This window comes from Pelecanus crispus, chromosome 16 (assembly GCF_030463565.1).
Source record: "Pelecanus crispus isolate bPelCri1 chromosome 16, bPelCri1.pri, whole genome shotgun sequence".
In the NCBI taxonomy this organism is placed as follows: Eukaryota; Metazoa; Chordata; class Aves; order Pelecaniformes; family Pelecanidae; genus Pelecanus; species Pelecanus crispus.
This window is the reverse complement of record NC_134658.1, coordinates 1,010,054-1,036,539: the sequence shown is the minus strand read 5'-3', so window position 1 is coordinate 1,036,539 and position 26,486 is coordinate 1,010,054.

The window sequence follows — 26,486 nt, the reverse complement described above, 5'->3', positions numbered from 1 at the left end:
AGCCCTTAGATGTAGTGTGCGTCAGAAATCGCAGGAATGTTGGCAGTTTTGGAGGTGGTGTGTGCCGAGAGTGAGAGTGTGTTGGGAATACTGGGAGGCAAAGCAAAGGCAGATGGGCAGAGTGTGTTTGGCTGTGAAAGCGGTGTCAAGGGAAGGTGAGGACCAGCAACAGCTCTCAGCCCTTAGAGGTAGCGTGCGGGATAAATGGCTTGGACGTTTGAACTTTGGGAGGTGGTCTGTGCCGGGAGTGAGAGTGAGATTGAGCCTGAGAATGTGTGTTGGGAGTGCTGGGAGGCAAAGCCAGGGCAGACGGCTAGAGTGTGTTTGTCTGTGAAAGCGATGTCAAGGGAAGGTGAGGACCAGCAACAGCTCTAAGCCCTTAGATGTAGTGTGTGTCACAAATAGCTTGGTGTTGGCACTTTGGGAGGTGGTGTGTGCCGAGAGTGAGAGTGTGTTGGGAGTGCTGGGAGGCAAGGCAAAGGCAGATGGGCAGAGTGTATTTGGCTGTGAAAGCGGTGTCAAGGGAAGGTGAGGACCAGCAACAACTCTCAGCCCTTAGAGGTAGCGTGCGGGATAAATGGCATGGATGTTTGAACTTTGGGAGTTGGTCTGTGCCGGGAGTGAGAGTGAGATTGACCGTGCGAATGTGTGTTGGGAGTGCTGGTAGGCAAGGCAAAGGCAGAATGCCAGAGTGTGTTTGGCTGTGAAAGCGGTGTCAAGGGAAGGTGAGGACCAGCAACAGCTCTAAGCCCTTACAGGTAGCGTCCGGGATAAATGGCTTGGACGTTTGCACTTTGGGAGGTGGTCTGTGCCGGGAGTGAGAGTGAGATTGAGCCTGAGAATGTGTGTTGGGAGTGCTGGGAGGCAAAGGCAGGGTAGATGGCCAGAGTGTGTTTGACTGTGAACGCGGTGTCAAGGGAAGGTGAGGACCAGCAACAGCTCTAAGCCCTTAGATGTAGCGTGTGTCAGACATTGCTTGGTGTTGGGACGTTGGGAGGTAGTCTGTGCCGAGAGTGAGAGTGTGTTGGGAGTGCTGGCAGGCAAGGCAAAGGCAGATGGGCAGAGTGTGTTTGGCTGTGAAAGCGGTGTCAAGGGAAGGTGAGGACCAGCAACAGCTCTCAGCCCTTAGAGGTCGCGTGCGGGATAAATGGCTTGGGCGTTTTCACTTTGGGAGGTGGTCTGTGCCCCGAGTGAGAGTGACATTGCGCCTGAGAATATGTGTTGAGAGTACTGGGAGGCAAGGCAAAGGCAGAATGCCAGAGTGTGTTTGGCTGTGAAAGCGGTGTCAAGGGAAGGTGAGGACCAGCAACAGCTCTAAGCCCTTAAGATGTAGTATGTGTAAGAAATTGCTTCGGTGTTGGCACTTTGGGAGGAGGTCTGTGCCGGTAGTGAGAGTGTGTTGGGAGTGCGGGGAGGCAAGGCAAAGGCAGATGGCCAGGGTGTGTTTGTCTGTGAAAGGGGTGTCAGGGGAAGGTGAGGACCAGCCACAGCTCTAAGCCCTTAGGCCTATCGCCTGGGAGAAATGGCTTGGGTGTTGTCACTATGGGAGGTGGTCTGTGCCGGGAGTGAGAGTGAGATTGAGCCTGAGAATGTGTGTTGGGAGTGCTGGGAGGCAAAGCCAGGGTAGATGGCCAGAGTGTGTTTGTCTGTGAAAGCAGTGTCAAGGGAAGGTGGGGACCAGCCACAGCTCTAAGCCCTTAGATGTAGCGTGTGTCAGAAATCGCTTGGGTGTTGGGACGTTGGGAGGTGGTGTGTGCCGAGAGAGAGTGTGTGTTGGGAGTGCTGGTAGGCAAGGCAAAGGCAGATGGGCAGAGTGTGTTTCGCTGTGAAAGCGGTGTCAAGGGAAGGTGAGGACCAGCAACAGCTCTAAGCCCTTAGGCCTATCGTATGGGAGAAATGGCTTGGACGTTTGCACGTTGGGAGGTGGTCTGTGCCGGGAGTGAGAGTGAGATTGAGCCTGAGAATGTGTGTTGGGAGTGCTGGGAGACAAAGCCAGGGCAGACGGCTAGAGTGTGTTTGTCTGTGAAAGCGATGTCAAGGGAAGGTGAGGACCAGCAACAGCTCTAAGCCCTTAGATGTAGTGTGTGTCAGAAATAGCTTGGGGGTTTGCACTTTGGGAGGTGGTGTGTGCCGAGAGTGAGAGTGTGTTGGGAGTGGTGGGAGGCAAGGCAAAGGCAGAATGCCAGAGTGTGTTTGGCTGTGGAAGCGGTGTCAAGGGAAGGTGAGGACCAGCCACAGCTCTCAGCCCTTAGAGGTAGCGTACGGGATAAATGGCTTGGATGTTTGAACTTTGGGAGTTGGTCTGTGCAGGGAGTGAGAGTGAGATTGACCCTGCGAATGTGTGTTGGGAGTGCTGATAGGCAGGGCAAAGGTAGAATTGCAGAGTGTGTTTGGCTGTGAAAGCGGTGTCAAGGGAAGGTGAGGACCAGCAACAGCTCTAAGCCCTTCGGCCTATCGCTTGGGAGAAATGGCTTGGACGTTTGCACTTTGGGAGTTGGTCTTTGCCGGGAGTGAGAGTGAGATTGAGCCTGAGAATGTGTGTTGGGAGTGCTGGGAGGCAAAGCCAGGGCAGACGGCTAGAGTGTGTTTGTATGTGAAAGCGGTGTCAAGGGAAGGTGAGGACCAGCAACAGCTCTAAGCCCTTAGATGTAGCGTGCGTCAGAAATCGCTTGGGTGTTGGGACATTGGGAGGTGGTCTGTGCCGAGAGTGAGAGTGTGTTGGGAGTGCTGGGAGGCAAGGTAGGGGGAGATGGGCAGAGTGTGTTTGGCTGTGAAAGCGGTGTCAAGGGAAGGTGAGGACCAGCAACAACTCTCAGCCCTTAGAGGTAGCGTGCGGGATAAATGGCTTGGATGTTTGCACTTTGGGAGTTGGTCTGTGCCGGGAGTGAGAGTGAGATTGACCCTGCGAATGTGTGTTGGGAGTGCTGGTAGGCAAGGCAAAGGTAGAATTGCAGCGTGTGTTTGGCTGTGAAAGCGGTGTCAAGGGAAGGTGAGGACCAGCAACAACTCTAAGCCCTTAGGCCTATCGCATGGGAGAAATGGCTTGGGTGTTGGCACTTTGGGAGGTGGTCTGTGCCGGGAGTGAGAGTGAGATTGAGCCTGAGAATGTGTGTTGGGAGTGCTGGTAGGCAAGGTAAAGGCAGATGGGCAGAGTGTGTTTGGCTGTGAAAGCGCTGTCAAGGGAAGGTGAGGACCAGCCACAGCTCTAAGCCCTTAGATGTAGCGTGCGTCAGAAATACCTTGGGTGTTGGCACTTTGGGAGGTGGTGTGTGCCGAGAGAGAGTGTGTGTTGGGAGTGCTGGTAGGCAAGGCAAAGGCAGAATTGCAGAGTGTGTTTGGCTGTGAAAGCGGTGTCAAGGGAAGGTGAGGACCAGCAACAGCTCTAAGCCCTTAGGCCTATCGTATGGGAGAAATGGCTTGGACGTTTGCACTTTGGGAGGTGGTCTGTGCCGGGAGTGAGAGTGAGATTGAGCCTGAGAATGTGTGTTGGGTGTTCTGGGATGGTAAGGCAGGGCAGAAGGCCAGAGTGTGTTTCTATGTGAAAGCGGTGTTAAGGGAAGGTGAGGACCAGCCACAGCTTTAAGCCCTTAGATGTAGCGTGCGTCAGAAATACCTTGGGTGTTGGCACTTTGGGAGGTGGTGTGTGCCGAGAGAGAGTGTGTGTTGGGAGTGCTGGTAGGCAAGGCAAGTGCAGAATGCCAGAGTGTGTTTGGCTGTGAAAGCGGTGTCAAGGGAAGGTGAGGACCAGCCACAGCTCTAAGCCCTTAGAGGTCGCGTGCGGGATAAATGGCTTGGGCGTTTTCACTTTGGGAGGTGGTCTGTGCCCGGAGTGAGAGTGACATTGCGCCTGAGAATATGTGTTGGGAGTACTGGGAGGCAAGGCAAAGGCAGAATGCCAGAGTGTGTTTGGCTGTGAAAGCAGTGTCAAGGGAAGGTGAGGACCAGCAACAGCTCTAAGCCCTTAGAAGTAGCGTGCGTCAGAAATCGCTTGGGTGTTGGGACGTTGGGAGGTAGTCTGTGCTGAGAGTGAGAGTGTGTTGGGAGTGCTGGGCGGCAAGGCAAAGGCAGATGGCCAGAGTGTGTTTGGCGGTGAAAGCGGTGTCAAGGGAAGGTGAGGACCAGCCACAGCTCTAAGCTTTTAGGCCTATCGTATGGGAGAAATGGCTTGGATGTTTGCACTTTGGTTGCTGCTCTGTGCCGGGAGTGACTTTGCGCCTGAGAATGTGTGTTGGGAGTGCTGGGAGGCAAAGCCAGGGTAGATGGCCAGAGTGTGTTTGGCTGTGAAAGCGGTGTCAAGGGAAGGTGAGGACCAGCAACAGCTCTAAGCCCTTAGATGTAGTATGTGTAAGAAATTGCTTCGGTGTTGGCACTTTGGGAGGAGGTCTGTGCCGGTAGTGAGAGTGTGTTGGGAGTGCGGGGAGGCAAGGCAAAGGCAGATGGCCAGGGTGTGTTTGGCTGTGAAAGCGCTGTCAAGGGAAGGTGAGGACCAGCCACAGCTCTAAGGCCTTAGGCCTATCGCCTGGGAGAAATGGCTTGGGTGTTGTCACTATGGGAGGTGGTCTGTGCCGGGAGTGAGAGTGAGATTGAGCCTGAGAATGTGTGTTGGGAGTGCTGGGAGGCAAAGCCAGGGTAGATGGCCAGAGTGTATTTGGCTGTGAAAGCAGTGTCAAGGGAAGGTGAGGACCAGCAACAGCTCTAAGCCCTTAGATGTAGTGTGCGTCAGAAATCGCAGGAATGTTGGCAGTTTTGGAGGTGGTGTGTGCCGAGAGTGAGAGTGTGTTGGGAATACTGGGAGGCAAAGCAAAGGCAGATGGGCAGAGTGTGTTTGGCTGTGAAAGCGGTGTCAAGGGAAGGTGAGGACCAGCAACAGCTCTCAGCCCTTAGAGGTAGCGTGCGGGATAAATGGCTTGGACGTTTGAACTTTGGGAGGTGGTCTGTGCCGGGAGTGAGAGTGAGATTGAGCCTGAGAATGTGTGTTGGGAGTGCTGGGAGGCAAAGCCAGGGCAGACGGCTAGAGTGTGTTTGTCTGTGAAAGCGATGTCAAGGGAAGGTGAGGACCAGCAACAGCTCTAAGCCCTTAGATGTAGTGTGTGTCACAAATAGCTTGGTGTTGGCACTTTGGGAGGTGGTGTGTGCCGAGAGTGAGAGTGTGTTGGGAGTGCTGGGAGGCAAGGCAAAGGCAGATGGGCAGAGTGTATTTGGCTGTGAAAGCGGTGTCAAGGGAAGGTGAGGACCAGCAACAGCTCTCAGCCCTTAGAGGTAGCGTGCGGGATAAATGGCTTGGACGTTTGAACTTTGGGAGGTGGTCTGTGCCGGGAGTGAGAGTGAGATTGAGCCTGAGAATGTGTGTTGGGAGTGCTGGGAGGCAAAGCCAGGGCAGACGGCTAGAGTGTGTTTGTCTGTGAAAGCGATGTCAAGGGAAGGTGAGGACCAGCAACAGCTCTAAGCCCTTAGATGTAGTGTGTGTCACAAATAGCTTGGTGTTGGCACTTTGGGAGGTGGTGTGTGCCGAGAGTGAGAGTGTGTTGGGAGTGCTGGGAGGCAAGGCAAAGGCAGATGGGCAGAGTGTATTTGGCTGTGAAAGCGGTGTCAAGGGAAGGTGAGGACCAGCAACAACTCTCAGCCCTTAGAGGTAGCGTGCGGGATAAATGGCATGGATGTTTGAACTTTGGGAGTTGGTCTGTGCCGGGAGTGAGAGTGAGATTGACCGTGCGAATGTGTGTTGGGAGTGCTGGTAGGCAAGGCAAAGGTAGAATTGCAGCGTGTGTTTGGCTGTGAAAGCGGTGTCAAGGGAAGGTGAGGACCAGCAACAGCTCTAAGCCCTTACAGGTAGCGTCCGGGATAAATGGCTTGGACGTTTGCACTTTGGGAGGTGGTCTGTGCCGGGAGTGAGAGTGAGATTGAGCCTGAGAATGTGTGTTGGGAGTGCTGGGAGGCAAAGGCAGGGTAGATGGCCAGAGTGTGTTTGACTGTGAACGCGGTGTCAAGGGAAGGTGAGGACCAGCAACAGCTCTAAGCCCTTAGATGTAGCGTGTGTCAGACATTGCTTGGTGTTGGGACGTTGGGAGGTAGTCTGTGCCGAGAGTGAGAGTGTGTTGGGAGTGCTGGCAGGCAAGGCAAAGGCAGATGGGCAGAGTGTGTTTGGCTGTGAAAGCGGTGTCAAGGGAAGGTGAGGACCAGCAACAGCTCTCAGCCCTTAGAGGTCGCGTGCGGGATAAATGGCTTGGGCGTTTTCACTTTGGGAGGTGGTCTGTGCCCCGAGTGAGAGTGACATTGCGCCTGAGAATATGTGTTGAGAGTACTGGGAGGCAAGGCAAAGGCAGAATGCCAGAGTGTGTTTGGCTGTGAAAGCGGTGTCAAGGGAAGGTGAGGACCAGCAACAGCTCTAAGCCCTTAAGATGTAGTATGTGTAAGAAATTGCTTCGGTGTTGGCACTTTGGGAGGAGGTCTGTGCCGGTAGTGAGAGTGTGTTGGCAGTGCGGGGAGGCAAGGCAAAGGCAGATGGCCAGGGTGTGTTTGTCTGTGAAAGGGGTGTCAGGGGAAGGTGAGGACCAGCCACAGCTCTAAGCCCTTAGGCCTATCGCCTGGGAGAAATGGCTTGGGTGTTGTCACTATGGGAGGTGGTCTGTGCCGGGAGTGAGAGTGAGATTGAGCCTGAGAATGTGTGTTGGGAGTGCTGGGAGGCAAAGCCAGGGTAGATGGCCAGAGTGTGTTTGTCTGTGAAAGCAGTGTCAAGGGAAGGTGGGGACCAGCCACAGCTCTAAGCCCTTAGATGTAGCGTGTGTCAGAAATCGCTTGGGTGTTGGGACGTTGGGAGGTGGTGTGTGCCGAGAGAGAGTGTGTGTTGGGAGTGCTGGTAGGCAAGGCAAAGGCAGATGGGCAGAGTGTGTTTCGCTGTGAAAGCGGTGTCAAGGGAAGGTGAGGACCAGCAACAGCTCTAAGCCCTTAGGCCTATCGTATGGGAGAAATGGCTTGGACGTTTGCACGTTGGGAGGTGGTCTGTGCCGGGAGTGAGAGTGAGATTGAGCCTGAGAATGTGTGTTGGGAGTGCTGGGAGACAAAGCCAGGGCAGACGGCTAGAGTGTGTTTGTCTGTGAAAGCGATGTCAAGGGAAGGTGAGGACCAGCAACAGCTCTAAGCCCTTAGATGTAGTGTGTGTCAGAAATAGCTTGGGGGTTTGCACTTTGGGAGGTGGTGTGTGCCGAGAGTGAGAGTGTGTTGGGAGTGGTGGGAGGCAAGGCAAAGGCAGAATGCCAGAGTGTGTTTGGCTGTGGAAGCGGTGTCAAGGGAAGGTGAGGACCAGCCACAGCTCTCAGCCCTTAGAGGTAGCGTACGGGATAAATGGCTTGGATGTTTGAACTTTGGGAGTTGGTCTGTGCAGGGAGTGAGAGTGAGATTGACCCTGCGAATGTGTGTTGGGAGTGCTGATAGGCAGGGCAAAGGTAGAATTGCAGAGTGTGTTTGGCTGTGAAAGCGGTGTCAAGGGAAGGTGAGGACCAGCAACAGCTCTAAGCCCTTCGGCCTATCGCTTGGGAGAAATGGCTTGGACGTTTGCACTTTGGGAGTTGGTCTTTGCCGGGAGTGAGAGTGAGATTGAGCCTGAGAATGTGTGTTGGGAGTGCTGGGAGGCAAAGCCAGGGCAGACGGCTAGAGTGTGTTTGTATGTGAAAGCGGTGTCAAGGGAAGGTGAGGACCAGCAACAGCTCTAAGCCCTTAGATGTAGCGTGCGTCAGAAATCGCTTGGGTGTTGGGACATTGGGAGGTGGTCTGTGCCGAGAGTGAGAGTGTGTTGGGAGTGCTGGGAGGCAAGGTAGGGGGAGATGGGCAGAGTGTGTTTGGCTGTGAAAGCGGTGTCAAGGGAAGGTGAGGACCAGCAACAACTCTCAGCCCTTAGAGGTAGCGTGCGGGATAAATGGCTTGGATGTTTGCACTTTGGGAGTTGGTCTGTGCCGGGAGTGAGAGTGAGATTGACCCTGCGAATGTGTGTTGGGAGTGCTGGTAGGCAAGGCAAAGGTAGAATTGCAGCGTGTGTTTGGCTGTGAAAGCGGTGTCAAGGGAAGGTGAGGACCAGCAACAACTCTAAGCCCTTAGGCCTATCGCATGGGAGAAATGGCTTGGGTGTTGGCACTTTGGGAGGTGGTCTGTGCCGGGAGTGAGAGTGAGATTGAGCCTGAGAATGTGTGTTGGGAGTGCTGGTAGGCAAGGTAAAGGCAGATGGGCAGAGTGTGTTTGGCTGTGAAAGCGCTGTCAAGGGAAGGTGAGGACCAGCCACAGCTCTAAGCCCTTAGATGTAGCGTGCGTCAGAAATACCTTGGGTGTTGGCACTTTGGGAGGTGGTGTGTGCCGAGAGAGAGTGTGTGTTGGGAGTGCTGGTAGGCAAGGCAAAGGCAGAATTGCAGAGTGTGTTTGGCTGTGAAAGCGGTGTCAAGGGAAGGTGAGGACCAGCAACAGCTCTAAGCCCTTAGGCCTATCGTATGGGAGAAATGGCTTGGACGTTTGCACTTTGGGAGGTGGTCTGTGCCGGGAGTGAGAGTGAGATTGAGCCTGAGAATGTGTGTTGGGTGTTCTGGGATGGTAAGGCAGGGCAGAAGGCCAGAGTGTGTTTCTATGTGAAAGCGGTGTTAAGGGAAGGTGAGGACCAGCCACAGCTTTAAGCCCTTAGATGTAGCGTGCGTCAGAAATACCTTGGGTGTTGGCACTTTGGGAGGTGGTGTGTGCCGAGAGAGAGTGTGTGTTGGGAGTGCTGGTAGGCAAGGCAAGTGCAGAATGCCAGAGTGTGTTTGGCTGTGAAAGCGGTGTCAAGGGAAGGTGAGGACCAGCCACAGCTCTAAGCCCTTAGAGGTCGCGTGCGGGATAAATGGCTTGGGCGTTTTCACTTTGGGAGGTGGTCTGTGCCCGGAGTGAGAGTGACATTGCGCCTGAGAATATGTGTTGGGAGTACTGGGAGGCAAGGCAAAGGCAGAATGCCAGAGTGTGTTTGGCTGTGAAAGCAGTGTCAAGGGAAGGTGAGGACCAGCAACAGCTCTAAGCCCTTAGAAGTAGCGTGCGTCAGAAATCGCTTGGGTGTTGGGACGTTGGGAGGTAGTCTGTGCTGAGAGTGAGAGTGTGTTGGGAGTGCTGGGCGGCAAGGCAAAGGCAGATGGCCAGAGTGTGTTTGGCGGTGAAAGCGGTGTCAAGGGAAGGTGAGGACCAGCCACAGCTCTAAGCTTTTAGGCCTATCGTATGGGAGAAATGGCTTGGATGTTTGCACTTTGGTTGCTGCTCTGTGCCGGGAGTGACTTTGCGCCTGAGAATGTGTGTTGGGAGTGCTGGGAGGCAAAGCCAGGGTAGATGGCCAGAGTGTGTTTGGCTGTGAAAGCGGTGTCAAGGGAAGGTGAGGACCAGCAACAGCTCTAAGCCCTTAGATGTAGTATGTGTAAGAAATTGCTTCGGTGTTGGCACTTTGGGAGGAGGTCTGTGCCGGTAGTGAGAGTGTGTTGGGAGTGCGGGGAGGCAAGGCAAAGGCAGATGGCCAGGGTGTGTTTGGCTGTGAAAGCGCTGTCAAGGGAAGGTGAGGACCAGCCACAGCTCTAAGGCCTTAGGCCTATCGCCTGGGAGAAATGGCTTGGGTGTTGTCACTATGGGAGGTGGTCTGTGCCGGGAGTGAGAGTGAGATTGAGCCTGAGAATGTGTGTTGGGAGTGCTGGGAGGCAAAGCCAGGGTAGATGGCCAGAGTGTATTTGGCTGTGAAAGCAGTGTCAAGGGAAGGTGAGGACCAGCAACAGCTCTAAGCCCTTAGATGTAGTGTGCGTCAGAAATCGCAGGAATGTTGGCAGTTTTGGAGGTGGTGTGTGCCGAGAGTGAGAGTGTGTTGGGAATACTGGGAGGCAAAGCAAAGGCAGATGGGCAGAGTGTGTTTGGCTGTGAAAGCGGTGTCAAGGGAAGGTGAGGACCAGCAACAGCTCTCAGCCCTTAGAGGTAGCGTGCGGGATAAATGGCTTGGACGTTTGAACTTTGGGAGGTGGTCTGTGCCGGGAGTGAGAGTGAGATTGAGCCTGAGAATGTGTGTTGGGAGTGCTGGGAGGCAAAGCCAGGGCAGACGGCTAGAGTGTGTTTGTCTGTGAAAGCGATGTCAAGGGAAGGTGAGGACCAGCAACAGCTCTAAGCCCTTAGATGTAGTGTGTGTCACAAATAGCTTGGTGTTGGCACTTTGGGAGGTGGTGTGTGCCGAGAGTGAGAGTGTGTTGGGAGTGCTGGGAGGCAAGGCAAAGGCAGATGGGCAGAGTGTATTTGGCTGTGAAAGCGGTGTCAAGGGAAGGTGAGGACCAGCAACAACTCTCAGCCCTTAGAGGTAGCGTGCGGGATAAATGGCATGGATGTTTGAACTTTGGGAGTTGGTCTGTGCCGGGAGTGAGAGTGAGATTGACCCTGCGAATGTGTGTTGGGAGTGCTGGTAGGCAAGGCAAAGGCAGAATGCCAGAGTGTGTTTGGCTGTGAAAGCGGTGTCAAGGGAAGGTGAGGACCAGCAACAGCTCTAAGCCCTTACAGGTAGCGTCCGGGATAAATGGCTTGGACGTTTGCACTTTGGGAGGTGGTCTGTGCCGGGAGTGAGAGTGAGATTGAGCCTGAGAATGTGTGTTGGGAGTGCTGGGAGGCAAAGGCAGGGTAGATGGCCAGAGTGTGTTTGACTGTGAACGCGGTGTCAAGGGAAGGTGAGGACCAGCAACAGCTCTAAGCCCTTAGATGTAGCGTGTGTCAGACATTGCTTGGTGTTGGGACGTTGGGAGGTAGTCTGTGCCGAGAGTGAGAGTGTGTTGGGAGTGCTGGCAGGCAAGGCAAAGGCAGATGGGCAGAGTGTGTTTGGCTGTGAAAGCGGTGTCAAGGGAAGGTGAGGACCAGCAACAGCTCTCAGCCCTTAGAGGTCGCGTGCGGGATAAATGGCTTGGGCGTTTTCACTTTGGGAGGTGGTCTGTGCCCCGAGTGAGAGTGACATTGCGCCTGAGAATATGTGTTGAGAGTACTGGGAGGCAAGGCAAAGGCAGAATGCCAGAGTGTGTTTGGCTGTGAAAGCGGTGTCAAGGGAAGGTGAGGACCAGCAACAGCTCTAAGCCCTTAGATGTAGTATGTGTAAGAAATTGCTTCGGTGTTGGCACTTTGGGAGGAGGTCTGTGCCGGTAGTGAGAGTGTGTTGGCAGTGCGGGGAGGCAAGGCAAAGGCAGATGGCCAGGGTGTGTTTGTCTGTGAAAGGGGTGTCAGGGGAAGGTGAGGACCAGCCACAGCTCTAAGCCCTTAGGCCTATCGCCTGGGAGAAATGGCTTGGGTGTTGTCACTATGGGAGGTGGTCTGTGCCGGGAGTGAGAGTGAGATTGAGCCTGAGAATGTGTGTTGGGAGTGCTGGGAGGCAAAGCCAGGGTAGATGGCCAGAGTGTGTTTGTCTGTGAAAGCAGTGTCAAGGGAAGGTGGGGACCAGCCACAGCTCTAAGCCCTTAGATGTAGCGTGTGTCAGAAATCGCTTGGGTGTTGGGACGTTGGGAGGTGGTGTGTGCCGAGAGAGAGTGTGTGTTGGGAGTGCTGGTAGGCAAGGCAAAGGCAGATGGGCAGAGTGTGTTTCGCTGTGAAAGCGGTGTCAAGGGAAGGTGAGGACCAGCAACAGCTCTAAGCCCTTAGGCCTATCGTATGGGAGAAATGGCTTGGACGTTTGCACGTTGGGAGGTGGTCTGTGCCGGGAGTGAGAGTGAGATTGAGCCTGAGAATGTGTGTTGGGAGTGCTGGGAGACAAAGCCAGGGCAGACGGCTAGAGTGTGTTTGTCTGTGAAAGCGATGTCAAGGGAAGGTGAGGACCAGCAACAGCTCTAAGCCCTTAGATGTAGTGTGTGTCAGAAATAGCTTGGGGGTTTGCACTTTGGGAGGTGGTGTGTGCCGAGAGTGAGAATGTGTTGGGAGTGGTGGGAGGCAAGGCAAAGGCAGAATGCCAGAGTGTGTTTGGCTGTGGAAGCGGTGTCAAGGGAAGGTGAGGACCAGCCACAGCTCTCAGCCCTTAGAGGTAGCGTACGGGATAAATGGCTTGGATGTTTGAACTTTGGGAGTTGGTCTGTGCAGGGAGTGAGAGTGAGATTGACCCTGCGAATGTGTGTTGGGAGTGCTGATAGGCAGGGCAAAGGTAGAATTGCAGAGTGTGTTTGGCTGTGAAAGCGGTGTCAAGGGAAGGTGAGGACCAGCAACAGCTCTAAGCCCTTCGGCCTATCGCTTGGGAGAAATGGCTTGGACGTTTGCACTTTGGGAGTTGGTCTTTGCCGGGAGTGAGAGTGAGATTGAGCCTGAGAATGTGTGTTGGGAGTGCTGGGAGGCAAAGCCAGGGCAGACGGCTAGAGTGTGTTTGTATGTGAAAGCGGTGTCAAGGGAAGGTGAGGACCAGCAACAGCTCTAAGCCCTTAGATGTAGCGTGCGTCAGAAATCGCTTGGGTGTTGGGACATTGGGAGGTGGTCTGTGCCGAGAGTGAGAGTGTGTTGGGAGTGCTGGGAGGCAAGGTAGGGGGAGATGGGCAGAGTGTGTTTGGCTGTGAAAGCGGTGTCAAGGGAAGGTGAGGACCAGCAACAACTCTCAGCCCTTAGAGGTAGCGTGCGGGATAAATGGCTTGGATGTTTGCACTTTGGGAGTTGGTCTGTGCCGGGAGTGAGAGTGAGATTGACCCTGCGAATGTGTGTTGGGAGTGCTGGTAGGCAAGGCAAAGGTAGAATTGCAGCGTGTGTTTGGCTGTGAAAGCGGTGTCAAGGGAAGGTGAGGACCAGCAACAACTCTAAGCCCTTAGGCCTATCGCATGGGAGAAATGGCTTGGGTGTTGGCACTTTGGGAGGTGGTCTGTGCCGGGAGTGAGAGTGAGATTGAGCCTGAGAATGTGTGTTGGGAGTGCTGGTAGGCAAGGTAAAGGCAGATGGGCAGAGTGTGTTTGGCTGTGAAAGCGGTGTCAAGGGAAGGTGAGGACCAGCCACAGCTCTAAGCCCTTAGATGTAGCGTGCGTCAGAAATACCTTGGGTGTTGGCACTTTGGGAGGTGGTCTGTGCCGGGAGTGAGAGTGAGATTGACCCTGCGAATGTGTATTGGGTGTTCTGGGATGGTAAGGCAGGGCAGAAGGCCAGAGTGTGTTTGGCTGTGAAAGCGGTGTCAAGGGAAGGTGAGGACCAGCAACAGCTCTCAGCCCTTAGAGGTAGTGTGTGTCAGAAATTGCTTCGGTGTTGGCACTTTGGGAGGAGGTCTGTGCCGGTAGTGAGAGTGTGTTGGCAGTGCGGGTAGGCAAGGCAAAGGCAGATGGGCAGAGTGTGTTTGGCTGTGAAAGCGCTGTCAAGGGAAGGTGAGGACCAGCCACAGCTCTAAGCCCTTAGATGTAGCGTGCGTCAGAAATACCTTGGGTGTTGGCACTTTGGGAGGTGGTGTGTGCCGAGAGAGAGTGTGTGTTGGGAGTGCTGGTAGGCAAGGCAAAGGCAGAATTGCAGAGTGTGTTTGGCTGTGAAAGCGGTGTCAAGGGAAGGTGAGGACCAGCAACAGCTCTAAGCCCTTCGGCCTATCGTATGGGAGAAATGGCTTGGACGTTTGCACTTTGGGAGGTGGTCTGTGCCGGGAGTGAGAGTGAGATTGAGCCTGAGAATGTGTGTTGGGTGTTCTGGGATGGTAAGGCAGGGCAGAAGGCCAGAGTGTGTTTCTATGTGAAAGCGCTGTCAAGGGAAGGTGAGGACCAGCCACAGCTCTAAGCCCTTAGATGTAGCGTGCGTCAGAAATACCTTGGGTGTTGGCACTTTGGGAGGTGGTGTGTGCCGAGAGAGAGTGTGTGTTGGGAGTGCTGGTAGGCAAGGCAAGTGCAGAATGCCAGAGTGTGTTTGGCTGTGAAAGCGGTGTCAAGGGAAGGTGAGGACCAGCCACAGCTCTAAGCCCTTAGAGGTCGCGTGCGGGATAAATGGCTTGGGCGTTTGCACTTTGGGAGGTGGTCTGTGCCGGGAGTGAGAGTGACATTGCGCCTGAGAATATGTGTTGGGAGTACTGGGAGGCAAGGCAAAGGCAGAATGCCAGAGTGTGTTTGGCTGTGAAAGCGGTGTCAAGGGAAGGTGAGGACCAGCAACAGCTCTAAGCCCTTAGAAGTAGCGTGTGTCAGAAATCGCTTGGGTGTTGGTGCGTTGGGAGGTAGTCTGTGCTGAGAGTGAGAGTGTGTTGGGAGTGCTGGGCGGCAAGGCAAAGGCAGATGGGCAGAGTGTGTTTGGCGGTGAAAGCGGTGTCAAGGGAAGGTGAGGACCAGCCACAGCTCTAAGCTTTTAGGCCTATCGTATGGGAGAAATGGCTTGGATGTTTGCACTTTGGTTGCTGCTCTGTGCCGGGAGTGACTTTGCGCCTGAGAATGTGTGTTGGGAGTGCTGGGAGGCAAAGCCAGGGTAGATGGCCAGAGTGTGTTTGGCTGTGAAAGCGGTGTCAAGGGAAGGTGAGGACCAGCAACAGCTCTAAGCCCTTAGATGTAGTATGTGTAAGAAATTGCTTCGGTGTTGGCACTTTGGGAGGAGGTCTGTGCCGGTAGTGAGAGTGTGTTGGGAGTGCGGGGAGGCAAGGCAAAGGCAGATGGCCAGGGTGTGTTTGGCTGTGAAAGCGCTGTCAAGGGAAGGTGAGGACCAGCAACAGCTCTAAGGCCTTAGGCCTATCGCCTGGGAGAAATGGCTTGGGTGTTGTCACTATGGGAGGTGGTCTGTGCCGGGAGTGAGAGTGAGATTGAGCCTGAGAATGTGTGTTGGGAGTGCTGGGAGGCAAAGCCAGGGTAGATGGGCAGAGTGTATTTGGCTGTGAAAGCAGTGTCAAGGGAAGGTGAGGACCAGCAACAGCTCTAAGCCCTTAGATGTAGTGTGCGTCAGAAATCGAAGGAATGTTGGCAGTTTTGGAGGTGGTGTGTGCCGAGAGTGAGAGTGTGTTGGGAGTGCTGGGAGGCAAGGCAAAGGCAGATGGGCAGAGTGTGTTTGGCTGTGAAAGCGGTGTCAAGGGAAGGTGAGGACCAGCAACAACTCTCAGCCCTTAGAGGTAGCGTGCGGGATAAATGGCATGGATGTTTGAACTTTGGGAGTTGGTCTGTGCCGGGAGTGAGAGTGAGATTGAGCCTGAGAATGTGTGTTGGGAGTGCTGGTAGGCAAGGCAAAGGCAGAATGCCAGAGTGTGTTTGGCTGTGAAAGCGGTGTCAAGGGAAGGTGAGGACCAGCAACCGCTCTAAGCCCTTCGGCCTATCGCTTGGGATAAATGGCTTGGACGTTTGCACTTTGGGAGGTGGTCTGTGCCGGGAGTGAGAGTGAGATTGAGCCTGAGAATGTGTGTTGGGAGTGCTGGGAGGCAAAGGCAGGGTAGATGGCCAGAGTGTGTTTGACTGTGAACGCGGTGTCAAGGGAAGGTGAGGACCAGCAACAGCTCTAAGCCCTTAGATGTAGCGTGTGTCAGACATTGCTTGGTGTTGGGACGTTGGGAGGTAGTCTGTGCCGAGAGTGAGAGTGTGTTGGGAGTGCTGGGCGGCAAGGCAAAGGCAGATGGGCAGAGTGTGTTTGGCTGTGAAAGCGGTGTCAAGGGAAGGTGAGGACCAGCAACAGCTCTCAGCCCTTAGAGGTCGCGTGCGGGATAAATGGCTTGGGCGTTTTCACTTTGGGAGGTGGTCTGTGCCCCGAGTGAGAGTGACATTGCGCCTGAGAATATGTGTTGAGAGTACTGGGAGGCAAGGCAAAGGCAGAATGCCAGAGTGTGTTTGGCTGTGAAAGCGGTGTCAAGGGAAGGTGAGGACCAGCAACAGCTCTAAGCCCTTAGATGTAGTATGTGTAAGAAATTGCTTCGGTGTTGGCACTTTGGGAGGAGGTCTGTGCCGGTAGTGAGAGTGTGTTGGGAGTGCGGGGAGGCAAGGCAAAGGCAGATGGCCAGGGTGTGTTTGTCTGTGAAAGGGGTGTCAGGGGAAGGTGAGGACCAGCCACAGCTCTAAGCCCTTAGGCCTATCGCCTGGGAGAAATGGCTTGGGTGTTGTCACTATGGGAGGTGGTCTGTGCCGGGAGTGAGAGTGAGATTGAGCCTGAGAATGTGTGTTGGGAGTGCTGGGAGGCAAAGCCAGGGTAGATGGCCAGAGTGTGTTTGTCTGTGAAAGCAGTGTCAAGGGAAGGTGGGGACCAGCCACAGCTCTAAGCCCTTAGATGTAGCGTGTGTCAGAAATCGCTTGGGTGTTGGGACGTTGGGAGGTGGTGTGTGCCGAGAGAGAGTGTGTGTTGGGAGTGCTGGTAGGCAAGGCAAAGGCAGATGGGCAGAGTGTGTTTCGCTGTGAAAGCGGTGTCAAGGGAAGGTGAGGACCAGCAACAGCTCTAAGCCCTTAGGCCTATCGTATGGGAGAAATGGCTTGGACGTTTGCACGTTGGGAGGTGGTCTGTGCCGGGAGTGAGAGTGAGATTGAGCCTGAGAATGTGTGTTGGGAGTGCTGGGAGACAAAGCCAGGGCAGACGGCTAGAGTGTGTTTGTCTGTGAAAGCGATGTCAAGGGAAGGTGAGGACCAGCAACAGCTCTAAGCCCTTAGATGTAGTGTGTGTCAGAAATAGCTTGGGGGTTTGCACTTTGGGAGGTGGTGTGTGCCGAGAGTGAGAATGTGTTGGGAGTGGTGGGAGGCAAGGCAAAGGCAGAATGCCAGAGTGTGTTTGGCTGTGGAAGCGGTGTCAAGGGAAGGTGAGGACCAGCCACAGCTCTCAGCCCTTAGAGGTAGCGTACGGGATAAATGGCTTGGATGTTTGAACTTTGGGAGTTGGTCTGTGCAGGGAGTGAGAGTGAGATTGACCCTGCGAATGTGTGTTGGGAGTGCTGATAGGCAGGGCAAAGGTAGAATTGCAGAGTGTGTTTGGCTGTGAAAGCGGTGTCAAGGGAAGGTGAGGACCAGCAACAGCTCTAAGCCCTTCGGCCTATCGCTTGGGAGAAATGGCTTGGACGTTTGCACTTTGGGAGTTGGTCTTTGCCGGGAGTGAGAGTGAGATTGAGCCTGAGAATGTGTGTTGGGAGTGCTGGGAGGCAAAGCCAGGGCAGACGGCTAGAGTGTGTTTGTATGTGAAAGCGGTGTCAAGGGAAGGTGAGGACCAGCAACAGCTCTAAGCCCTTAGATGTAGCGTGCGTCAGAAATCGCTTGGGTGTTGGGACATTGGGAGGTGGTCTGTGCCGAGAGTGAGAGTGTGTTGGGAGTGCTGGGAGGCAAGGTAGGGGGAGATGGGCAGAGTGTGTTTGGCTGTGAAAGCGGTGTCAAGGGAAGGTGAGGACCAGCAACAACTCTCAGCCCTTAGAGGTAGCGTGCGGGATAAATGGCTTGGATGTTTGCACTTTGGGAGTTGGTCTGTGCCGGGAGTGAGAGTGAGATTGACCCTGCGAATGTGTGTTGGGAGTGCTGGTAGGCAAGGCAAAGGTAGAATTGCAGCGTGTGTTTGGCTGTGAAAGCGGTGTCAAGGGAAGGTGAGGACCAGCAACAACTCTAAGCCCTTAGGCCTATCGCATGGGAGAAATGGCTTGGGTGTTGGCACTTTGGGAGGTGGTCTGTGCCGGGAGTGAGAGTGAGATTGAGCCTGAGAATGTGTGTTGGGAGTGCTGGTAGGCAAGGTAAAGGCAGATGGGCAGAGTGTGTTTGGCTGTGAAAGCGGTGTCAAGGGAAGGTGAGGACCAGCCACAGCTCTAAGCCCTTAGATGTAGCGTGCGTCAGAAATACCTTGGGTGTTGGCACTTTGGGAGGTGGTCTGTGCCGGGAGTGAGAGTGAGATTGACCCTGCGAATGTGTATTGGGTGTTCTGGGATGGTAAGGCAGGGCAGAAGGCCAGAGTGTGTTTGGCTGTGAAAGCGGTGTCAAGGGAAGGTGAGGACCAGCAACAGCTCTCAGCCCTTAGAGGTAGTGTGTGTCAGAAATTGCTTCGGTGTTGGCACTTTGGGAGGAGGTCTGTGCCGGTAGTGAGAGTGTGTTGGCAGTGCGGGTAGGCAAGGCAAAGGCAGATGGGCAGAGTGTGTTTGGCTGTGAAAGCGCTGTCAAGGGAAGGTGAGGACCAGCCACAGCTCTAAGCCCTTAGATGTAGCGTGCGTCAGAAATACCTTGGGTGTTGGCACTTTGGGAGGTGGTGTGTGCCGAGAGTGAGAGTGTGTTGGGAGTGCTGGGAGGCAAGGCAAAGGCAGATGGGCAGAGTGTGTTTGGCTGTGAAAGCGGTGTCAAGGGAAGGTGAGGACCAGCAACAACTCTCAGCCCTTAGAGGTAGCGTGCGGGATAAATGGCATGGATGTTTGAACTTTGGGAGTTGGTCTGTGCCGGGAGTGAGAGTGAGATTGACCGTGCGAATGTGTGTTGGGAGTGCTGGTAGGCAAGGCAAAGGCAGAATGCCAGAGTGTGTTTGGCTGTGAAAGCGGTGTCAAGGGAAGGTGAGGACCAGCAACAGCTCTAAGCCCTTACAGGTAGCGTCCGGGATAAATGGCTTGGACGTTTGCACTTTGGGAGGTGGTCTGTGCCGGGAGTGAGAGTGAGATTGAGCCTGAGAATGTGTGTTGGGAGTGCTGGGAGGCAAAGGCAGGGTAGATGGCCAGAGTGTGTTTGACTGTGAACGCGGTGTCAAGGGAAGGTGAGGACCAGCAACAGCTCTAAGCCCTTAGATGTAGCGTGTGTCAGACATTGCTTGGTGTTGGGACGTTGGGAGGTAGTCTGTGCCGAGAGTGAGAGTGTGTTGGGAGTGCTGGCAGGCAAGGCAAAGGCAGATGGGCAGAGTGTGTTTGGCTGTGAAAGCGGTGTCAAGGGAAGGTGAGGACCAGCAACAGCTCTAAGCCCTTAGATGTAGTATGTGTAAGAAATTGCTTCGGTGTTGGCACTTTGGGAGGAGGTCTGTGCCGGTAGTGAGAGTGTGTTGGCAGTGCGGGGAGGCAAGGCAAAGGCAGATGGCCAGGGTGTGTTTGTCTGTGAAAGGGGTGTCAGGGGAAGGTGAGGACCAGCCACAGCTCTAAGCCCTTAGGCCTATCGCCTGGGAGAAATGGCTTGGGTGTTGTCACTATGGGAGGTGGTCTGTGCCGGGAGTGAGAGTGAGATTGAGCCTGAGAATGTGTGTTGGGAGTGCTGGGAGGCAAAGCCAGGGTAGATGGCCAGAGTGTGTTTGTCTGTGAAAGCAGTGTCAAGGGAAGGTGGGGACCAGCCACAGCTCTAAGCCCTTAGATGTAGCGTGTGTCAGAAATCGCTTGGGTGTTGGGACGTTGGGAGGTGGTGTGTGCCGAGAGAGAGTGTGTGTTGGGAGTGCTGGTAGGCAAGGCAAAGGCAGATGGGCAGAGTGTGTTTCGCTGTGAAAGCGGTGTCAAGGGAAGGTGAGGACCAGCAACAGCTCTAAGCCCTTAGGCCTATCGTATGGGAGAAATGGCTTGGACGTTTGCACGTTGGGAGGTGGTCTGTGCCGGGAGTGAGAGTGAGATTGAGCCTGAGAATGTGTGTTGGGAGTGCTGGGAGACAAAGCCAGGGCAGACGGCTAGAGTGTGTTTGTCTGTGAAAGCGATGTCAAGGGAAGGTGAGGACCAGCAACAGCTCTAAGCCCTTAGATGTAGTGTGTGTCAGAAATAGCTTGGGGGTTTGCACTTTGGGAGGTGGTGTGTGCCGAGAGTGAGAATGTGTTGGGAGTGGTGGGAGGCAAGGCAAAGGCAGAATGCCAGAGTGTGTTTGGCTGTGGAAGCGGTGTCAAGGGAAGGTGAGGACCAGCCACAGCTCTCAGCCCTTAGAGGTAGCGTACGGGATAAATGGCTTGGATGTTTGAACTTTGGGAGTTGGTCTGTGCAGGGAGTGAGAGTGAGATTGACCCTGCGAATGTGTGTTGGGAGTGCTGATAGGCAGGGCAAAGGTAGAATTGCAGAGTGTGTTTGGCTGTGAAAGCGGTGTCAAGGGAAGGTGAGGACCAGCAACAGCTCTAAGCCCTTCGGCCTATCGCTTGGGAGAAATGGCTTGGACGTTTGCACTTTGGGAGTTGGTCTTTGCCGGGAGTGAGAGTGAGATTGAGCCTGAGAATGTGTGTTGGGAGTGCTGGGAGGCAAAGCCAGGGCAGACGGCTAGAGTGTGTTTGTATGTGAAAGCGGTGTCAAGGGAAGGTGAGGACCAGCAACAGCTCTAAGCCCTTAGATGTAGCGTGCGTCAGAAATCGCTTGGGTGTTGGGACATTGGGAGGTGGTCTGTGCCGAGAGTGAGAGTGTGTTGGGAGTGCTGGGAGGCAAGGTAGGGGGAGATGGGCAGAGTGTGTTTGGCTGTGAAAGCGGTGTCAAGGGAAGGTGAGGACCAGCAACAACTCTCAGCCCTTAGAGGTAGCGTGCGGGATAAATGGCTTGGATGTTTGCACTTTGGGAGTTGGTCTGTGCCGGGAGTGAGAGTGAGATTGACCCTGCGAATGTGTGTTGGGAGTGCTGGTAGGCAAGGCAAAGGTAGAATTGCAGCGTGTGTTTGGCTGTGAAAGCGGTGTCAAGGGAAGGTGAGGACCAGCAACAACTCTAAGCCCTTAGGCCTATCGCATGGGAGAAATGGCTTGGGTGTTGGCACTTTGGGAGGTGGTCTGTGCCGGGAGTGAGAGTGAGATTGAGCCTGAGAATGTGTGTTGGGAGTGCTGGTAGGCAAGGTAAAGGCAGATGGGCAGAGTGTGTTTGGCTGTGAAAGCGGTGTCAAGGGAAGGTGAGGACCAGCCACAGCTCTAAGCCCTTAGATGTAGCGTGCGTCAGAAATACCTTGGGTGTTGGCACTTTGGGAGGTGGTCTGTGCCGGGAGTGAGAGTGAGATTGACCCTGCGAATGTGTATTGGGTGTTCTGGGATGGTAAGGCAGGGCAGAAGGCCAGAGTGTGTTTGGCTGTGAAAGCGGTGTCAAGGGAAGGTGAGGACCAGCAACAGCTCTCAGCCCTTAGAGGTAGTGTGTGTCAGAAATTGCTTCGGTGTTGGCACTTTGGGAGGAGGTCTGTGCCGGTAGTGAGAGTGTGTTGGCAGTGCGGGTAGGCAAGGCAAAGGCAGATGGGCAGAGTGTGTTTGGCTGTGAAAGCGCTGTCAAGGGAAGGTGAGGACCAGCCACAGCTCTAAGCCCTTAGATGTAGCGTGCGTCAGAAATACCTTGGGTGTTGGCACTTTGGGAGGTGGTGTGTGCCGAGAGAGAGTGTGTGTTGGGAGTGCTGGTAGGCAAGGCAAAGGCAGAATTGCAGAGTGTGTTTGGCTGTGAAAGCGGTGTCAAGGGAAGGTGAGGACCAGCAACAGCTCTAAGCCCTTCGGCCTATCGTATGGGAGAAATGGCTTGGACGTTTGCACTTTGGGAGGTGGTCTGTGCCGGGAGTGAGAGTGAGATTGAGCCTGAGAATGTGTGTTGGGTGTTCTGGGATGGTAAGGCAGGGCAGAAGGCCAGAGTGTGTTTCTATGTGAAAGCGCTGTCAAGGGAAGGTGAGGACCAGCCACAGCTCTAAGCCCTTAGATGTAGCGTGCGTCAGAAATACCTTGGGTGTTGGCACTTTGGGAGGTGGTGTGTGCCGAGAGAGAGTGTGTGTTGGGAGTGCTGGTAGGCAAGGCAAGTGCAGAATGCCAGAGTGTGTTTGGCTGTGAAAGCGGTGTCAAGGGAAGGTGAGGACCAGCCACAGCTCTAAGCCCTTAGAGGTCGCGTGCGGGATAAATGGCTTGGGCGTTTGCACTTTGGGAGGTGGTCTGTGCCGGGAGTGAGAGTGACATTGCGCCTGAGAATATGTGTTGGGAGTACTGGGAGGCAAGGCAAAGGCAGAATGCCAGAGTGTGTTTGGCTGTGAAAGCGGTGTCAAGGGAAGGTGAGGACCAGCAACAGCTCTAAGCCCTTAGAAGTAGCGTGTGTCAGAAATCGCTTGGGTGTTGGTGCGTTGGGAGGTAGTCTGTGCTGAGAGTGAGAGTGTGTTGGGAGTGCTGGGCGGCAAGGCAAAGGCAGATGGGCAGAGTGTGTTTGGCGGTGAAAGCGGTGTCAAGGGAAGGTGAGGACCAGCCACAGCTCTAAGCTTTTAGGCCTATCGTATGGGAGAAATGGCTTGGATGTTTGCACTTTGGTTGCTGCTCTGTGCCGGGAGTGACTTTGCGCCTGAGAATGTGTGTTGGGAGTGCTGGGAGGCAAAGCCAGGGTAGATGGCCAGAGTGTGTTTGGCTGTGAAAGCGGTGTCAAGGGAAGGTGAGGACCAGCAACAGCTCTAAGCCCTTAGATGTAGTATGTGTAAGAAATTGCTTCGGTGTTGGCACTTTGGGAGGAGGTCTGTGCCGGTAGTGAGAGTGTGTTGGGAGTGCGGGGAGGCAAGGCAAAGGCAGATGGCCAGGGTGTGTTTGGCTGTGAAAGCGCTGTCAAGGGAAGGTGAGGACCAGCAACAGCTCTAAGGCCTTAGGCCTATCGCCTGGGAGAAATGGCTTGGGTGTTGTCACTATGGGAGGTGGTCTGTGCCGGGAGTGAGAGTGAGATTGAGCCTGAGAATGTGTGTTGGGAGTGCTGGGAGGCAAAGCCAGGGTAGATGGGCAGAGTGTATTTGGCTGTGAAAGCAGTGTCAAGGGAAGGTGAGGACCAGCAACAGCTCTAAGCCCTTAGATGTAGTGTGCGTCAGAAATCGAAGGAATGTTGGCAGTTTTGGAGGTGGTGTGTGCCGAGAGTGAGAGTGTGTTGGGAGTGCTGGGAGGCAAGGCAAAGGCAGATGGGCAGAGTGTGTTTGGCTGTGAAAGCGGTGTCAAGGGAAGGTGAGGACCAGCAACAACTCTCAGCCCTTAGAGGTAGCGTGCGGGATAAATGGCATGGATGTTTGAACTTTGGGAGTTGGTCTGTGCCGGGAGTGAGAGTGAGATTGAGCCTGAGAATGTGTGTTGGGAGTGCTGGTAGGCAAGGCAAAGGCAGAATGCCAGAGTGTGTTTGGCTGTGAAAGCGGTGTCAAGGGAAGGTGAGGACCAGCAACCGCTCTAAGCCCTTCGGCCTATCGCTTGGGATAAATGGCTTGGACGTTTGCACTTTGGGAGGTGGTCTGTGCCGGGAGTGAGAGTGAGATTGAGCCTGAGAATGTGTGTTGGGAGTGCTGGGAGGCAAAGGCAGGGTAGATGGCCAGAGTGTGTTTGACTGTGAACGCGGTGTCAAGGGAAGGTGAGGACCAGCAACAGCTCTAAGCCCTTAGATGTAGCGTGTGTCAGACATTGCTTGGTGTTGGGACGTTGGGAGGTAGTCTGTGCCGAGAGTGAGAGTGTGTTGGGAGTGCTGGCAGGCAAGGCAAAGGCAGATGGGCAGAGTGTGTTTGGCTGTGAAAGCGGTGTCAAGGGAAGGTGAGGACCAGCAACAGCTCTCAGCCCTTAGAGGTCGCGTGCGGGATAAATGGCTTGGGCGTTTTCACTTTGGGAGGTGGTCTGTGCCCCGAGTGAGAGTGACATTGCGCCTGAGAATATGTGTTGAGAGTACTGGGAGGCAAGGCAAAGGCAGAATGCCAGAGTGTGTTTGGCTGTGAAAGCGGTGTCAAGGGAAGGTGAGGACCAGCAACAGCTCTAAGCCCTTAGATGTAGTATGTGTAAGAAATTGCTTCGGTGTTGGCACTTTGGGAGGAGGTCTGTGCCGGTAGTGAGAGTGTGTTGGGAGTGCGGGGAGGCAAGGCAAAGGCAGATGGCCAGGGTGTGTTTGTCTGTGAAAGGGGTGTCAGGGGAAGGTGAGGACCAGCCACAGCTCTAAGCCCTTAGGCCTATCGCCTGGGAGAAATGGCTTGGGTGTTGTCACTATGGGAGGTGGTCTGTGCCGGGAGTGAGAGTGAGATTGAGCCTGAGAATGTGTGTTGGGTGTTCTGGGATGGTAAGGCAGGGCAGAAGGCCAGAGTGTGTTTGGCTGTGAAAGCGGTGTCAAGGGAAGGTGAGGACCAGCAACAGCTCTCAGCCCTTAGAGGTAGTGTGTGTCAGAAATTGCTTCGGTGTTGGCACTTTGGGAGGAGGTCTGTGCCGGTAGTGAGAGTGTGTTGGCAGTGCGGGTAGGCAAGGCAAAGGCAGATGGGCAGAGTGTGTTTGGCTGTGAAAGCGCTGTCAAGGGAAGGTGAGGACCAGCCACAGCTCTAAGCCCTTAGATGTAGCGTGCGTCAGAAATACCTTGGGTGTTGGCACTTTGGGAGGTGGTGTGTGCCGAGAGTGAGAGTGTGTTGGGAGTGCTGGGAGGCAAGGCAAAGGCAGATGGGCAGAGTGTGTTTGGCTGTGAAAGCGGTGTCAAGGGAAGGTGAGGACCAGCAACAACTCTCAGCCCTTAGAGGTAGCGTGCGGGATAAATGGCATGGATGTTTGAACTTTGGGAGTTGGTCTGTGCCGGGAGTGAGAGTGAGATTGACCGTGCGAATGTGTGTTCGGAGTGCTGGTAGGCAAGGCAAAGGCAGAATGCCAGAGTGTGTTTGGCTGTGAAAGCGGTGTCAAGGGAAGGTGAGGACCAGCAACAGCTCTAAGCCCTTACAGGTAGCGTCCGGGATAAATGGCTTGGACGTTTGCACTTTGGGAGGTGGTCTGTGCCGGGAGTGAGAGTGAGATTGAGCCTGAGAATGTGTGTTGGGAGTGCTGGGAGGCAAAGGCAGGGTAGATGGCCAGAGTGTGTTTGACTGTGAACGCGGTGTCAAGGGAAGGTGAGGACCAGCAACAGCTCTAAGCCCTTAGATGTAGCGTGTGTCAGACATTGCTTGGTGTTGGGACGTTGGGAGGTAGTCTGTGCCGAGAGTGAGAGTGTGTTGGGAGTGCTGGCAGGCAAGGCAAAGGCAGATGGGCAGAGTGTGTTTGGCTGTGAAAGCGGTGTCAAGGGAAGGTGAGGACCAGCAACAGCTCTAAGCCCTTAGATGTAGTATGTGTAAGAAATTGCTTCGGTGTTGGCACTTTGGGAGGAGGTCTGTGCCGGTAGTGAGAGTGTGTTGGCAGTGCGGGGAGGCAAGGCAAAGGCAGATGGCCAGGGTGTGTTTGTCTGTGAAAGGGGTGTCAGGGGAAGGTGAGGACCAGCCACAGCTCTAAGCCCTTAGGCCTATCGCCTGGGAGAAATGGCTTGGGTGTTGTCACTATGGGAGGTGGTCTGTGCCGGGAGTGAGAGTGAGATTGAGCCTGAGAATGTGTGTTGGGAGTGCTGGGAGGCAAAGCCAGGGTAGATGGCCAGAGTGTGTTTGTCTGTGAAAGCAGTGTCAAGGGAAGGTGGGGACCAGCCACAGCTCTAAGCCCTTAGATGTAGCGTGTGTCAGAAATCGCTTGGGTGTTGGGACGTTGGGAGGTGGTGTGTGCCGAGAGAGAGTGTGTGTTGGGAGTGCTGGTAGGCAAGGCAAAGGCAGATGGGCAGAGTGTGTTTCGCTGTGAAAGCGGTGTCAAGGGAAGGTGAGGACCAGCAACAGCTCTAAGCCCTTAGGCCTATCGTATGGGAGAAATGGCTTGGACGTTTGCACGTTGGGAGGTGGTCTGTGCCGGGAGTGAGAGTGAGATTGAGCCTGAGAATGTGTGTTGGGAGTGCTGGGAGACAAAGCCAGGGCAGACGGCTAGAGTGTGTTTGTCTGTGAAAGCGATGTCAAGGGAAGGTGAGGACCAGCAACAGCTCTAAGCCCTTAGATGTAGTGTGTGTCAGAAATAGCTTGGGGGTTTGCACTTTGGGAGGTGGTGTGTGCCGAGAGTGAGAATGTGTTGGGAGTGGTGGGAGGCAAGGCAAAGGCAGAATGCCAGAGTGTGTTTGGCTGTGGAAGCGGTGTCAAGGGAAGGTGAGGACCAGCCACAGCTCTCAGCCCTTAGAGGTAGCGTACGGGATAAATGGCTTGGATGTTTGAACTTTGGGAGTTGGTCTGTGCAGGGAGTGAGAGTGAGATTGACCCTGCGAATGTGTGTTGGGAGTGCTGATAGGCAGGGCAAAGGTAGAATTGCAGAGTGTGTTTGGCTGTGAAAGCGGTGTCAAGGGAAGGTGAGGACCAGCAACAGCTCTAAGCCCTTCGGCCTATCGCTTGGGAGAAATGGCTTGGACGTTTGCACTTTGGGAGTTGGTCTTTGCCGGGAGTGAGAGTGAGATTGAGCCTGAGAATGTGTGTTGGGAGTGCTGGGAGGCAAAGCCAGGGCAGACGGCTAGAGTGTGTTTGTATGTGAAAGCGGTGTCAAGGGAAGGTGAGGACCAGCAACAGCTCTAAGCCCTTAGATGTAGCGTGCGTCAGAAATCGCTTGGGTGTTGGGACATTGGGAGGTGGTCTGTGCCGAGAGTGAGAGTGTGTTGGGAGTGCTGGGAGGCAAGGTAGGGGGAGATGGGCAGAGTGTGTTTGGCTGTGAAAGCGGTGTCAAGGGAAGGTGAGGACCAGCAACAACTCTCAGCCCTTAGAGGTAGCGTGCGGGATAAATGGCTTGGATGTTTGCACTTTGGGAGTTGGTCTGTGCCGGGAGTGAGAGTGAGATTGACCCTGCGAATGTGTGTTGGGAGTGCTGGTAGGCAAGGCAAAGGTAGAATTGCAGCGTGTGTTTGGCTGTGAAAGCGGTGTCAAGGGGAAGGTGAGGACCAGCAACAACTCTAA